The sequence below is a fragment of the Anas acuta genome, chromosome 7 (genome assembly GCF_963932015.1).
Source record: "Anas acuta chromosome 7, bAnaAcu1.1, whole genome shotgun sequence".
NCBI classification, from domain to species: Eukaryota; Metazoa; Chordata; class Aves; order Anseriformes; family Anatidae; genus Anas; species Anas acuta.
This window is the reverse complement of record NC_088985.1, coordinates 33,023,522-33,038,309: the sequence shown is the minus strand read 5'-3', so window position 1 is coordinate 33,038,309 and position 14,788 is coordinate 33,023,522.

Sequence of the window (14,788 nt, the reverse complement as noted above, 5' to 3'; positions counted from 1 at the left end):
AAGAGCACTAAGCCCCCACCTCGCCAGAGCTCTCTCTGGCTTTAACAGCTGCTTTCACTGGCATCTTTTATTTCTGCAGTGTTTCTCTCTTTTTTAGCTTGTTTGGTTCAGCTCTTCAGAAGTATTAAACTGCCATAATTAAAATCAGATGTAAATTATTTTCTTTGCATAGGATGCCTGCAACAACTTCATATGCAATAATGGTCCTACTGAAGCCAACAGAAGACTTTGAACTGGATGCAGTAAAATTTTCATCTCCATAAAAAATCACTGGCCTGTGGTCACATGTAGAGCTCATGTGGTTAATGCATGTGGCTGCTCCTCCAGGGCACAGTATCTCTGGAAAGGTTTTGCATTTAACAAATATCCCTCCTCAGTCACTGCTATTTGATTCAATTTTCTTCTGACTCTCTACTTGTGGGACATTTTAATTTTCCAGGATGGTTTTTGCCCTTCACCAAGAGCTACAATCCACACCTCTCTGTGTAATAAACCTTTGGGGCTAAAGAGGAAAGGCATACAACCCTCTATGACATTTCATTTCATCAGCTCTGCCAGGTCTTTAGATACTCAGAGTAGTTACCTGAACCTCACAGAGCTGTTCCAGCTCATCAAGGGCCTGAGATTCCCCCATAAACCAACAGAAAGGTTACGTGCTTTGAGAGCTCTGCTTTCCTCAGTTGTCTGCCAGGTAAGAACAGTTTGCAACAGCTTTCTCAGCTCTTCACGCAACTCCCCTGCTCTCTTCAAGTCAAATATTGCTCTGAGCTGTGGTTCTAGGCTAAAAGCACTTCCTCTCACTTCCAGCACACACACAGAGATGTTTTTGTATCAGTGGCAGTTTGAAAAAAGATTAAACAAGGATAAAGATGGCTTCTGAAAGGATTATATTCCCATTGTATTAATTTGCTCCTAGTCTCTACTGCAGCCTGTCTGGAATGAAAGCCACCTGCTGACAGTGCTGTGGGTTTTTTTTGTAACTCCTTGTCTCCTTCCTGGCTGTGCCAAAATTTCCTGAACATACAGATTTTTTACCCTGATTAAGGGCTCTGGTTCCCACTGGAGCACACTGGTCTGCATCAGCTAGCTAGCTAGCAGATCTTCACTCGCGCCAGCAACACTTCAGTATCTATTTATTTCTTCTGAAGTAAATACAGATATGAGGGGAATACACTCAGGGCTACCACCTTTGGCTTTTACCTTTTGCAGATGCTCCTGTGGGAGTCACAGTACCGTAGGGCTACCTGGAGTGAAAGCTGGCTTCTCAGACACCTCTAGCGTTGATGGCTTGGGACATTAGGGGTTGTTTTGTTGCTGGAGGAATATTGGTTCCCAGGCAGCTCCAGATTGCCATCAGGAATCTGTTTTGCTGGCACTGATATTGAACAATTTCTATTTTGGAAAAGCAAAGCAGTTTTAGATTTTGTCAGATTTTGCACTGGAGACAAGCAGAATTTTTTCCTAGAGATTAAACTAAATTCTGTCATGAAAGTTTTCCAGATGCAAGATGGAGTTTATAGTAAAAATGAAAGATGAAGAAATAACAATCTGACCCCAGATGAGCCAATGTTATTGATACCTGGCCAAACAGAATTATACTATTAATACACACACACACACAAATCAATCACTCAATCAATCATTAGATGCCATAGGAAAATGATGTAACAAATTCATTGCAAAAATAATGAGAGGGAAGGTAATTCATAATTTAATCCAAACACTGTTTTTTTTGTATTCACATATTCACAAGGACAAAAATGTGTGAAACAAAACTGGACAAGGTCACCGGTATGTGACACAGAGGGCAAGGTTTATTGGTACATACCCATCTTTTAAACCTGTTTCTTCTGGTGTTTTCGCAGATGAACCTTTCTGTTTGTGTGTCTATCCAGTCCAGTTTTAACATTTCTGCTGTAGATCTCTGCAACGCCATGGTTTTCTGCATTACTGAAGGCCAGATCATGACAAATGAGGAAGTCACATCTTGTAGCTGATAGACAGAATTGAGAAATTCTACTTTTTTTTGTGATTGTAATCAAAGACCAGATTTTTTTTTTTTTCTTTTCTGTGGCCTGAAATCACTGCCAGGATATCTCAGTCTTGCTTGTTTGCTTGGGATGATTTTTCTTGTCTCTCAAAAAAACGTAATATGGAGAAACCTAAATATCCATAAGTATGATTTCCTTCTTTCGAGGCACTGCCATCTTCAGGAAAGTTAAGATTTTTTCCTGTTGTGTGGTTGTACTAATCACTTCTGAGTTCTGAAAACACATAAAGTATTGTGGCATTTTTCTATATAACTTCAGTGTCAATGTTATATAAGTACAAGTAATTCTCTTTCCTTCACAAATACCTCTTCTTTACTGTTCCAGTAAGTTTGGTATCAGGAAACCCATCCTCCCTACTTACTGCATCACCAAGTGCTCTTTGTGCTTCTAGCACATCACTTAAGATCAAGAAGAAAAGATCAAGATCAATTCAAGATCAAAAGATCAATTTAAGATCAAGAAGAAAAACTGGTGATATTCTCACACATCTTATGATTTCAGCTATATTGGCTAAAGAAAGTAGCCACCATGACCTGTCATAAGACAGTTGGGTTTCTTTGGTCAGGCCATGTGTGATTGCTTCTTGCCAATTTTGAACAATGTCTGCTTGGTTTGTGGGGATGTTGTGTTTAACTCTGACCCACTCTTGCAAACCACAGCTGTTTTTCCTTCAGAATGGGGTTTGATTGCTCTTTCTCTTGAGCTGGAAGGAGTGCTTGGCATTTCCAGCCTTTAAAAAGGTGGAGGTCTGAGATGGTCTTTTCACTCAAAAGTCCCCTAATGACATTCATTAAGGGCTTTCAGTGTGACAATAACTTTCTAACACTGAAAATCCAACTTAAATAATTGGGGTGTAGAAACAATAATAAAAATTGCCCTAGCTACTGAAGAGAGCAGCCTGCTCAGTGGACAGAAAATGCCCATTGTGGTCACTGATTCAGATTAATGTGTTCTTGCACTGCTGAAAAGCTCCAGATGAGAGGCCAAGTGAATGGTGTGGGGAGTGGATGACTCTTCCCCCAGCTGTCAGAACCAAACCCTGCTGTTCCTTAGTGGTCTTTCCCCACAGTGCCTCTCTGAGTTTGTGTTAAAGGGTAAAACAGAAAAAAAAATGGAATGAGAAGATCTTACAATATTAACAAAAGGAAGGAGTGTGTTAATAAAAATGCACTCTTCTACAGATTTGCTGAGAAACACTATAGTATTTTTTCATACTATGAGAAAACACAGTTTTTGATTTAAAAAGGGGATATCTTGGCAGTCTTATTCCCTACCCATCCTTCTGCTGTGTGTCTATCTGAAGCTACATGGTGATCTTTATCTGAGGATAAACCTGACAATACCAGGAGAAAAATGCAATTCTGCATACTTGTGACCCTTCCACATTCAAAATTTGGATACTATAATTTTAATATTCCAAATTAGAGATAGGTCTTCAGGAAAAAAAAAAAAAAGTCCTAAAAAATATTAAAGGATTTACATTGTCATTGGCAATGCAGGAAAAACTATTTTCATGATTAACCTTAAAATGGGAAAAAATAGAGCCAACTCATTTAATGTTAACCTACATTTATTTCATCATGTATTAACTCAAAATAGGAAGTTAATTTTCCTCCTGGTGATTGAGGAAACATCCCCAATAATCAGCAAATCAGACAGGTTGTTCAGAGAGAAACTGAATTCCTGCTATCAAGCATTATCAAGCATTTCTGAAGCCCAAGAGGAACACAGGTTGAACACTTGGAAATGAGGGCTTCCTATCTGGAATTGACTTGTCAGTGATGATGTGTATGTTATTGTGAAAGAAAATCGATGCAGAGAGAAGGCAGCGGAGCTGAACACCAAACAGTTGGTAAATGAACACCTGTCTACTTTGTGGTCTGATTCCCAAGCCTTTTTGATATTGTTTTCTAGGAAATCAGACTGTGTTTATTATTAATTTGAGTCATGATTTCCTCAAGTGCCTAGAGACAGTAAAATCATCCACTCACCTTTGAATACAGAAACCTAAGCTGAAAACAAAACTACCAACAATTCATGTTATAGACAGTTAATCTCACTCTCCACTAGATTATAACAAACTTATGCTGATTAATTTTTATTGTAATGTTTTACTGTAAGGTGAGCAAAATTACAGTAGCGTTGCCTCATCTGTTCAACAGAAGCTATCAAAAATATCTTGGTCTGTTATAAAGCCCCAGAAATTATACATTAATTTCAAGGAGAAGATAAAAAAACAATCCTGATGCAGGAAACTACTAGACTTTAACAGAGAGACAAAAGTAAATTTTGAGGCATGAAAGAGGACAGAGAGAAAACAAAACAAAGCAAAGACACAAATACCACTTAAAAACTTCATCAGGGAGAGCGAGTTAATATCATCCAACACCAAGCTCACATCAGCAGTCGAAGCCAGAAACCCCCCTTGGCTTGTGCTAGCAGCTCTGCCTTGCCAAGCAATAATTAACAATGCTAGTTGTGCTCTGCACAAACATCATCATCACGGGCTCCTGCGTGCACTGAATCACTGAGCACTTCCTGAGATGTTCAGCACTGCTGTGGGAGTTTGTGCTTAAGCTACATTGCAACTCAAACTCCAGCATCGTTGTTTAGGGTGGCCTTTCATGAAACAGTTCAGAAACAGGAACGTATATATGTAAAAAGTGCAATCAGTAAATGATTTTATTTTATTTTTTCTTTGAGGAGGGTTATTTATTTGGCTTTCTTCCTCCCTGTTGGTGAAAATTTATGCTGAAGCAAAGCCCAGAACATTTCATTAACTACAAAGATGCGAGATTATCAATTGCTGCAAGACTGCACTGAACTGATTTTCTCAAATAGACAAAATAGAGTGAAGAGAACCTTCTCACTGAAGGTAGAAAAGCAACAAGGGATTTTACCAGAGGAGATATCCTGACATAGTGATTTTAATCCCATATTTAGTCTACTTTCTCTAGTGCCCTCATACCATCCGCTGTGCACTGAGTGTGTTTCCTCACACAGTTGTGTGAGGAAAGTGAAGTCAGTGAAGTCTAACTTTCAGATCTACCGTGGTATTTTTTTTTCCTTTTGAATGAACAGAACATCTAACTATACAAATGCATACCAGTAGTGTCACACCAGCTTAGATGAAGCAAGTAGTGGATACTGCATTCGCATTTTTCAGCTGTGAAACTGAGGTATAGAAAAGTTAAATGAAATTACTCTAAAACAATTCATCCTCTTGGTAACAAGATCTTCTTTGGATAAAGATATGCAATTTTTGATCACGTGCATCTCTTTAAGATACATCTCTACACAGTAATGTAATTACTTTTAATAGACACTGGTGTCAGAAGTTGAAGCTGATGGAAAAGACAGGGCAGATTACAGGATGATGTTAATAATATTTGTGCTGTCCTTTGAAAAACTGATTTTTTAAGAAGTCAGTCACTCTGAGATCAAAATGCAAAACATGTTCATCTGCATTAGTAAATCCTGTCACTGCCAAGGTTGAATACCAGAGAAAAAAGAAGTTAGGAATGGGATATAACTGACTGCATTTGTCCCGAGTTATTACAAAGTGTTTGAAAGAGAAAAGGATTTTGCAGTATCTGACAGCAAGAGGAATTCACTTGTGACCTGAGTTTGCTAAACCTTGTTCTACCAACCAGAAAAAAAAAATTGTTTTTTCATTATTTGTTTAGAAAAGCAACAGCCCTGCTCTTATGGTGGGAAGGAGAGGGAGGTGGAAATCTTGTGCACTCCCAAGCAAATATGCTGCCATATGGGGAAAGGATGAGGGAGAGGGTCAGAACAACCCAGGCACTCAGAGATGCTGAGTACCTGCCATGGGATTCAGTCCCTGATCTCATCTGGATGAGAGTGCTCACATCCAGCAGAGGGCATGAAGGCATAAAGAAGATGAAATAGGGTTTGTGGAAAAAAAGAATACTTTGAAGATTTGTCTAAAATTTTCAGTGATCTTATTTGGCTTAAAGTTAGGCTCCAGACATGGACATATCAGTATAGCATCAGGGATTTACTTTTTTTTTTTTTTTTTTGGATGAGGCAGTCTAAACTGTCTTGAAAAATCAAATAAAATTGGCTTAAATTGAAATCCTTAAAGGGTCAATCCTTACAATCACATGAATTGAAACTAAAACTAGAGTTTACCTGAATATGAAAGTCTCTGCTTGTGATTTCTGACACAGAAAGAAAGAGAGACAAGCTTGGACCAAAACAAACAAAAAACAAAACAAAACAAACAACAACAACAAAAACACAGAAAATTCCTTTCTTTGAGGAAAAAAATGCAGAAAAACAAATCATAGTGATCCCTTCAGAGCAGAGCACAGCTGCTCTCAGTTCTGCTCTCTCTTGGCTCTGACCCTCAAGAATTAGAGGTAGGAGTCACACAGACTCAATGAGTCTTTCAAATACCACACATTAGGTTCCAAACATAGAGCTGAGAACTGAGGCATTACCTCCAATTATCTGAAATCCTGGACTAGTTTAGAGAGAAACAAGGTATCTTGTTTTCTAGAGAATGATTTGAAAGAATCAACCATGTGTATGTACACAGGCAAAGTTCTTCAAACAACTAACATTTATGTAAGACTGTTGCATTTTTGGTAATCTAAGTAAAAGTGATTAAATACCAAAACATGGTGCCACAGATGTCTATTGGAATCATCTTTGAAACCTAGCCTTTTATGTGTCTCAGCATGGATTTCAAAGTCTACATTACATTTGAAAAAACTGATGGGCAATTTTGGTTTGCATTTTAAAGAACAACCTAATAAAGCGAAGCCTCTAATTCTACAGAACATCCCAAGATCTTTTTTTTTTTTAAATAAATACACTGGCCTGTGATGAATAAAAACCCCACTAAACTCCAAGATGTAAATGACTGCATTTATTATGAGAGATAAAAGTATATTCCTCAAAGGAATTCATTAATGGAGTAAAGTTACTATCATATACTAAGCTTTAATGGATCTTTGAGCAAAGAAAGAACCTGATGTTTGGCACCGTTACGTCTATTTTCATCTTGTCAACTAATGATTTTTTTTTACTGTTACAAAGGGGAACAAAGATGATCCTTTCTTGTTTTCCTTCTGCAGTCATCAGGTTTTTAACTACATTTATTCAAATGTTCTTTATCAGGCAGATAAAATTAATGGTAGAAGTATAATGCATTTAGAATATTATGGAATTTCTAACAAAGACCTGATGCTAGCTGGGAGTTAGCACCTACAGCAAGGTGTAAAAGTGATGGTGACTTGTAATGGAAACATGCAGCTCCTATGAACTGCAGTAAGGCAGGTAATGTCCAAACAGGTTCATATTTACCCTGACTGGGGGATACCCTTGACTTAAGAGGACATTAGATTGGGCTGTTAGTCAACAGTCATCTGGAAATATATTCTGCACCCATTGACCTGAAATAGCCAAGGACTGAGAAGTTATTTTTTTTAAGTCCCTGGGCCTGGCTGAGCTAACCTTTAATTGAGCTCAGCACAGTGTCTGCCAGCTGAGTCCTATCTTAAAACCATTAATTTTCAGATATAATCATTTTGCCATGCCATAGACATAAAATCAGACTGGTTTTCATAGACAATTATTTAGTTTATGTTATTCATCTTGACCATTAGAATATAGGAAAATGTTTCCAAAATAACCAGTGTGCCCCCTTTTCTGTTATCAGTCATAACTTATTACACTAAAGCACCTTAAGCCAATGACATTTTTTTCTTGTTCAGTTTCCATTTTAACGTAAGAATTAGAATGATGATAAAAACATGGAAAGTCGTCTAGACATCAAGATTCAAAAGAACTCGCAAGAGGAGACAGCACAAAATCCACACAAAGAGCAAAAGGAAAATGGAAACATTTCAGGGTTAAATCATTTACCTGATCAGCTCATCTACAAGAAGTTAGTACAGTTCAGCTGTACTACATTGGCTGTACCAATGCATTATGATACCTTTAAATAAGGAGGACAAATACAGATTTCCCATTTAATAAACCAAGTGCAAGTCTGCAATAAAATTAAGGTGTTCAGCTGAAACAGCTCAAATGCATATTCAGGGTGGCAGTGGAAACAGAAAAGATTTCTGCTCTTAAATTGCACTCTTATACAGGCTGTTCGATCCCCATCAGTCTAAAGAGGAAAGCTGAAAGTGTACGCAGACTGTAGAGCCTTTAGCCTCTAGAAGTAATAAAAATGGGTAATGACATTTTTAATGACATTTTTAGCTGCTACAAGATACTGGATAAACAAAATACAAAACAAGGTCAAACTACTTAGACTAGGTTATCAGTGAAAGATAGATATATTTTTTCCAGAAGGTTTATTTTCTCCTTTTTGTTTTGTTTTTAGGATGCTAAATGATAGGGGTGTTAAAATAAGTTCTTGTTACACAAAAGATACCAAAGAAAAAAAAAAAAAAAGAAAAAAAAAAAAAGGAACATTACCATATTCAATTTCCCAGAAATGTCTATTATTGCAGTAAAAACAGATGGCACCAGAAACAAATGAACAACCACTATTCTTGAAGTGAAGTATGTCTAATTAGAACAGGTTGTTTTTGATGACAACAATGCCTTTTGAAAATTCATCATTTTTCATGCAATAAAATGAAATTGGAGGAAACATTTTCAATAGCCTGTGATACTTGTATCCAGGCAGAGAGTTAATTTAATTGGTCTGCAAATGGTTGATCTTGCGAAGGTCTGACTACTTTCCTATTTCTCTCTGAACTGACTGAGGGATAAAGGTACTTCAAACTTTTTCAGCAGCCTACTGGCAACACACAAACACAACTTGTTAGAGCACAGTTTGGTCAAAGGCATGGCTGTAACATTGCAATGCCAAATGCTTTTTTTACCTCATTAACTTGGCTTTTATTGATTGTTTGGTAAGGCGAACAATCACACTGAGTTAACTTCTGCCCTGGAATTGCCCTAGTTTAAGCAGAAAATGCAATACAGGACTGTAGATGCTATGGCCATGCATGCAATATATTTCCAATGATCTAGAATACGAACACTTAATACGATTTGGCAGTTCAGATATGGAAATCGGCTTTGGATAAATTGAAGCCTACAGTTCCACAGCTCTCATAACTTCTGAATGTTTACCCCCACCAAAAAAAAAGAAAGAATTATGAATTATTTTTTTCTAAGACAGCATGAAATTTAAGTATGAATGTATTTAATTTCATCTAAAATATTGAAACTTAAATATTAATCAAAAGTTTAAGAAGTTTTTTATATGAGTTGATCTTTATGCCTCACAAAATTGTGCAAATATTTTTTCTGATTGGGATACTTAGATACAATCCAAAATTTAGAGAACCTGTAATCTGAGGGTTTGGGCTGAAATCAACAAAGATATATTTTGTAAAAATTGCACAAGATCATTTTAAAATACAAAATAAATTTTATAACAAATATGTCAAAGTTCAATGAAAGATAATTTATCAAAAAATAGAACTGCTCAACCAGTTTAGTTTCCTTACAGTTTCCAGACAACTTTCAGTTAACCTACCATAGAAGTAGCTAAAAGGCTATAAGATGTACATATATTAGACATATAATGCAACACCATGAACCTACTTTTAAAAATGTACATTTATTTTAAGGCTCTTTTTTTTTTTTTTTTTTCTGGATACCTAACCTAAGACAATGACTTTAAGAGGAAAAATTATCATGACCAAGAAAGTCCTCTAATGTGGAACCTGTCAAATTGTTCAAAGTAATTTCTGAAAACTTACGGCAAACATCAACAAGGTAGGGAAGAAAGAGGTCTTTGGTCTTTCAGGGAGGATTTCTCTCCAGATGCTTAATTTTTTTGTTTCCATACAGATTGCTATAAAAAATCTGCTCAATTTCCTCTATAACATGGGGTGAATATATACTGGACATTTATTAGGATTAGAGATGTTGTAATGATAAGCTCAGACTTGATGTTCAGGAATAAGGTTCTGTCAGTATGAATAGAAAAAGACAGGAAAGAAACCTGAAAACCTGAAGCCAGTACAGCATTACTATGTAATATGAATATATTAATGTGTCAGTGATTTTTTTCTAGCTGAAGCATGCTTATTTCCATATCACTTACTTGAGATGATTACTTAACATTTAGTTAATATTCAATGTTAATTAAGCAGACGGGCTGACAAGAGGAACATGACTCAACATCTTCTGCCTCTTCCCCCTCCTTTACTAAAACAACTTTCACCTCAGGTCAGTAAAGGATTTTGCTACTTAACACTAACATCCTTAAATATGCTAAGTATCATCTCATCAAAAAGACTGTGAATTTTCAAATCGGGTTCTATGAACTTTTCTCAACCTGATAAGTACTGTAAGTTAATTCGTTACATTCAGTACAACTTTTATGGGGAGAAGGATATCCATAAGGTACACCTCCAAGATATTGGAAAGATTCAGGCAGCAGCAGCTTTTTGATTTAGCCATCTTGAGACCCCCACTTTGATTTTTTGTTTTTCTTACAAAGGTTTATATAAGCCATAAAATACTTCACTGATTCCCTAGGATTACACAGCCCTAGTCCTTTTGTAATTTCTGACAGCTGCAACGCTAGCAGCACTGTTGGAATTAATTAACCTGACAAAATGTCTGCTGGCCCACTCCCTCCAGAAGAGCTTTTGTTCTCTAAAGAAGACTTGAATGCTTATACAGGCCTGTGAATTGTGAAGGCTGAGGCTCGTTTGCCCATATCCACAAACTGTAATGTACCCTGGTATGAATCTGTAACCTCCCAGCAAGAAAGCTGGACCTAAAGACAGTGTAAGTTCATGCACAGCAAGCTTTATGTAAGGTGAGTAAATAAGGCAGCTAACCACAAGTCATCCAGTCTAGCTAGAAAGCTCTCTACCAAGCTAGGTTGTGACATGCTTCTCTGTAGCCTAGCATGGATCAATGAAATGTGTGTATATAATAGGGTTAGTTAGGATTTTTCACTTTCAGGGAACTCAAATGGCCCATAACACTTCCACAAAAGTATTTAGCTGGGCAGCTTGTCTCATGCAATCCCTGGGTCCTGCTGCCCCATTCCCCCCATCCTCTAGATACACACAACTCCTTCTCATTGAAGAAATATGGAAATCTGCCTTGGTTTTCCCAAAATATGTTATTGAAAATGTGCTTACGTACAGACATGGCTTTGTCACACAGGCATGGTTGTAGCAGTAGCATATAGATAAAGTCTTGTTAAGTGTTTTTCTGCTCCAGTCCCTGTAATGATTGCTTTGATCTCTGAAGGCAATGGGAACACATTAACAGGAATAGGCATGCAAGAGCAAATAGGATATGACAGCATCTTTCCTCTCACAACAGGATTCCTTTGCTTGTGAACTCTCCCATCCCCTTTTTCTTGGCTCTTGTCTAACAGAAATCTGCAGCTGCGAGGTTCAATGTCCTTATCACCAGTGCTTCCAAATTGCATCTCTCTGGAGTCGCAGCTTACAAACTAAAATATCCCGAGTAATGCTCCAGATGTCTGCTCAAGGACACAGCCGGTGACTCTCGGCAGTGCAGGGTAGGAGAAGATGGAGCTGCCAAGTCCCATTCCTTGTGGAGAAGCTTCCAACACCAGGTGGTTATGCCAGGCTCCCCCAGTATCCACACAAGTCACGGTCCCTATTGAAGGCTGTTTTAAAACAGGCATGGTATTTTCTACCTGTTTCTTCTTGTACCACAGTGCTGAGGCACTGCTCCTATGCTTGCCACACTGGTTTCTTTCCTATTTAATGTGAGGAGCTGTTTTCCCTCACAAAAATAATTTTGTTATGCTCAAAAGTAAAAGCTCCTTCAGGCTTCCCCCATAAGTTAGGCTCCTTATTCCTGCTCCTGCTAAAACTTACATTCATCTTCATTTGCCCACCTGAATGCCCAGATTTGCACAGGGAGCTCCAAATGAGCCTCACCAAGTGCCTGCTGTAAGACATCAGGACATCATTGGATGTGCACAGTTTTCTTCATCACTTGAACAGGAAACAAAAAAATACATCCTGAGTGTCCTTGGTAACCTAACAATTACAAATTCAGGATATTGAAAGCGCAGACAACTGCAGACATGAGGCAAGGGATTTGTGCAGCCTGGTATTTTCCCTTCAGCAGCCACATCAGCACAGCCGTTGCCTCACCAGGAACCAGACTTGTTGAAAGCTGGATCTATAGAGTTCTTCCAGTTGAAATCTGGTGTAAAGTGCCTCAGCTAAGCTGAGCTAAGCTAAGCTTCCTAAGGGAAGGAAAGTGCCTCTGGACATTGGAGTATCTACTGGGGCAGTGCCTACAGCTATGGGGAAACACCACCTCTCAAGGAAGTCCCTACGATACCAGGAGGATCTTGGAGGATATAAAGTGATGTATATTCAAGTCCAGGACATTCACCAAGAATAAAATGAATGCTGATCACTTAATGCAGTGCTATGACATCCCATGACCAAGCTTCTCCTTGCCAATGCTCATTTGTTTCCTGTCACAGCCCAGCATGGACTTTATACGCTGACATTGTGTAAGGTAAGCCTCAAAATCATTTTCTACTCTACACAGCAGCTGTGGCTGTACCTTTCCTGATCCACATGCACAGGCTCCCACCGGCCATCCCGGGGCTCGCAGTGGCCACAAAGCTGGCCACAAAGCTGCAGCCTCCCAGGTGCTGGCAGCATGCTGGGCAGTTAATGTCAGCCTGGCAGGTGCTCCCTACCTTATGCTTTTCCATTTCTAGCCTCAGTGGGCTCCCCAGAATAATTATGTGCTTGAAATACATTTGAGAATTTCTGCACCGGCACTGCCAGAGGTAAAGGCAGAAATCCATAGGCACACCCTGCCTAATCAAGGAAAAATGCCAGCTGGTCCTCGCCCTGCTTCTGAAAGATGGGGACCACTACATGGTACAAAAGCTGACTGAAAACATTGCTTCAGAGCAACTGTTCCAAGCCCCTTAATAGTTTGTTGTTGTTAAATTTCTTGCTTTACAGTTAAAACTGAGAGTACCTTAACTTGCTAAGGATACTTCTATTTTCACCTTTTTTTTTTTTTTTTGAAGCTATTTTCTATGCTAGACCTGAATTTGCAACAAATACCTGTCACTCTGAGACTGTCCTTTCCAACAACATACTATTTAGTAAAATGATTTTGCTGTGTGTGGTTTATTGCCTGGTTGTAGGCTTCCTTAGCTCTTTCTGCCCCTTGTAAAAGGAGTGCTGGGAAGTGACTCTTCATGAGGACACTAAGACTTTAAACAGGATCTTACAGCTCACTGAAAAATATATTGCAGTCACTGGGCTCTCAGTGTTTTCTAGAGATGCAGTCTCCCCTCTGTAGCCTGGATCTTTTTTTTTTTTTTTTCCACAGGTAATGTACTTGGATTTATCACTGTCCTAGACCAGGTGGCCCAGCATGGTCATAAACTAGCCCCCTGTAAATTGAAGGGTATCTGCACTGCCTGCAGGGGGAACGGGTTAAAAATAAGATGTTCAGTTCTGGAACTAGATTCTAATTTACAAGCAGTCTTTCTCCAGTGATTGAAATCAGGAAAGAAGAGGATTGTAGATTTAACTGTAAAAAAAAAAAAAAAAAAAAAAAAAAAAGTTTTCAAATTCATTTAAAAAACAAAAACAGAGAAAGAAAAAACTGTGTGCATTGTAATTTGTTCCATTACTTCATTGGAGATATTTTTATCTTGGTGAAAAAACATAGGTTACTGAGCAACTGATGTATACATAGGAAAAACTGAAATAATATGTCTGAATGTCATATTAAGATTGACTTCACTGCTTACAAAAAGCCAGTGAAGTGCTAAGAGTCTGAGATGGCCAGAAAAAAAAAACAAAAAAAAACAAAAAAAAACAAAGAAAATCAAGGTAATGATGAAGCTGTTCACAAGGGAAGCTTGTTATCAGGAAAGAGTGTAGTCAAGATGTATAATCACTCCGAATGTGACAATGTAACAGACCCACATTTGGTAATGAAAACAGAGATCACATATATAATGGAAGGTCATCAGTCAGAGAAAGAAACAGATAAGTGGCAGCACAACCGAATAAATGCAAGGCTCTCCAGCGAGTTCCAAACTGTGCCTCAAACAACACACCCACAAAGGTGGCTCAGACTAAAGGATGGGTTCCTGTCACATCCCACTTGTTTTCAACACAGGAAGAAAAGGTAAGGTGCAGGGAGCAGTGTAAAAGAGAGCACAGGGTGAAGAGATGGGGAATGATGACAAGAATGACCTGAGCATATGCTTCAGTCTAGGAAGCCCAATGCAGCCTTGCTAGTTTGAACCAGACGTTCTCTGATAAAAACAAGCATCCATAGCAGAAAAACATTTTGCATAAGCAGGAAGATACAAAACTCTGTGGTGCCTCTGTGGCCTCCTTGCCCTCATCTATTCCTTAAAAAGCATTCCTCTCCCAAAGAATCACTCTGATTAAGAAAATTATGAATAGAACAAGAAACTATTTTAGCAGGCATTTCTTGAGGTCAAAATGAACATTAGTAGTTTCTTTTTGCCTTTTTTTTTTCCTCTATGCAAAAGAGATTTTTTTTGTGTGTTTAATTTTTTATACTTTATTAATGTATTCCAGTTGTCTTATGCATAGAACTCTTTTCTCACTTGCTGGAGGCTCTGTGTTCACTGTGACTTCTGCTTTGGCAGGCAAAAGCATGGCACAATATATTTTCTGGCAGAAAAAAATGCTGAATTTTATGAAGACAAAGAC